Here is a 2,247-nt window from a genome sequence, read left to right on the forward strand (position 1 = left end):
TTCCGGCCGCGTGGAGCGTGGGCTCCGCGGGCTCGCTATCGGACCGCTGGCGCTCCAACGGGCGGCTTCTCGGTCTCGACCGGGAAAACGAACGAGTCGAGGCGGGGGGTGGGCACACTGCGGCCGGGCGAAGGCCTGCCCCGGCCGCCGACGTGAACCCTCTCGGGGAGTGGCTGTCCGCCTGCCCAGCGTGGGCAGGGAGAGCGTGGAGGCGCCGCTCAGCCTGAAGCACCGGCCACCTCGAGGGGAAAGCCGGCCCGCCGAGGGGCCTCCCGCGTCGGACGTGTGCCGCCGCATCGATCGAGGGAGCTCGCCGGTCCCGGCGCGTCGCTGCCCCGCGCCGGGCGTGCGGGGGGGCGCACGCCTGGGCCCCCCCTCTCTGCACACACCGGCCGACTGTTCCGGGCTAGCACAGGCGAAGGGACAGCCCGCTACCTTCCGTGCTACTCCCGGGGGAACCGGGCTCTCGAGCCTGCCTGGCCTGCCAGGACGAGGTTACCCGCGGAGGGGGGGACGGCGAGGGGCCTCCCGCGTCGGACGTGTGCCGCCGCATCGATCGAGGGAGCTCGCCGGTCCCGGCGCGTCGCTGCCCCGCGCCGGGCGTGCGGGGGGGCGCACGCCTGGGCCCCCCCTCTCTGCACACACCGGCCGACTGTTCCGGGCTAGCACAGGCGAAGGGACAGCCCGCTACCTTCCGTGCTACTCCCGGGGGAACCGGGCTCTCGAGCCTGCCTGGCCTGCCAGGACGAGGTTACCCGCGGAGGGGGGACGGCCGTTTCCGGGTCGACGGCCCCGGGCTGCGCCGCCTTTGCCCGCCCTCCGACGTTTCGGGCCCGGAGGCCTTGGACAGTTAGAACTGGCGCGAAGAGATCGGAAGGTCTGGTAGGAAGTCGCCAAGACTATGTCGAACACAACCGCCAAAGTGTCGAGGAACACAAATCGCCACCAGAGTGTCGAAGTTAAAAGCAGCACTGAGTATCGAACACAAAAATCGCCAGACTGTCGAACTTAATTCAGCTCAGAGTATCGAACACAAAAATCGCCAGACTGTCGAACTTAATTCAGCTCAGAGTATCGAACACAAAAATCGCCAGACTGTCGAACTTACCATGGGCTCAGAGTATCGAGTGTTAATCGCCCAGGTGTGTCGAACTTAAAATGGGCGGATTATCGAGTGTTTAATCGCCCGAGTGTCGAACTTAAAATGGGCGGATTATCGAGTGTTTAATCGCCCGAGTGTCGAACTTAAAATGGGCGGATTATCGAGTGTTTAATCGCCCGAGTGTCGAATGTCACGGCCAACATGTTCACAATTCGACAAAGCGTTCGAAAGTTCGACTATTAGCGTTCAAAAGTTCGACTGTTAGCGTTCAAAAGTTCGACAAAGTGTTCGCATGTTCGACAAAGTGTTCAAAATTCGACAAAGTGTTCGAAATTCGACAAAGTGTTCAAAATTCGACAAAGTGTTCAAAATTCGACAAAGTGTTCAAAATTCGACAAAGTGTTCAAAATCCGACCTCCGAGAGCTCTTTGGCATGCACACGAGTTCCAAATTGCCGCCCACCGTCTTTGGAACCGTTCCTCGGGCCTGTCTCAAAGTGGTCCCGAGCCGCCATTTTGTTCTAAAAAACGTGTTCCCGAAAATCTCCGGGTACCCCGCCAACCCCCCCGGCCGAAAATGACGAGTTGCACTTTGGGGGCGAATTTGAAATTTCAGTCCGACGATGAGGCACCGAAAGCCCGCAAACGGTACTCGGATCGTCCCCCTTGCCGACTTCCGTGATTTTTCAAAGTTAAAGTTTTCGGGCTGCGGACACTTTATTGCAACGGGGCAAGGCGCCGGGGCGAATTCCCACCCCTCCAGCGGGGCCCTGGAACTCCAACCCGGCGTGGATTTTCGGATTTTTCCCCTTCCCCACCGACTTTCCTCCGCTGACACTTAGAATTTTTTTTGACACTTAGAATTTTTTTTGACACTTAGAATTTTTTTGACACTTAGAATTTTTTTTGACACTTAGAATTTTTTTTGACACTTAGAATTTTTTTTGACACTTAGAATTTTTTTGACACTTAGAATTTTTTTGACACTTAGAATTTTTTTGACACTTAGAATTTTTTTTGACACTTAGAATTTTTTTGACACTTAGAATTTTTTTTGACACTTAGAATTTTTTTGACACTTAGAATTTTTTTTGACACTTAGAATTTTTTTTGACACTTAGAATTTTTTTTGACACTTAGAATTTT

The sequence above is a fragment of the Stegostoma tigrinum genome, unplaced genomic scaffold (genome assembly GCF_030684315.1).
Source record: "Stegostoma tigrinum isolate sSteTig4 unplaced genomic scaffold, sSteTig4.hap1 scaffold_418, whole genome shotgun sequence".
In the NCBI taxonomy this organism is placed as follows: Eukaryota; Metazoa; Chordata; class Chondrichthyes; order Orectolobiformes; family Stegostomatidae; genus Stegostoma; species Stegostoma tigrinum.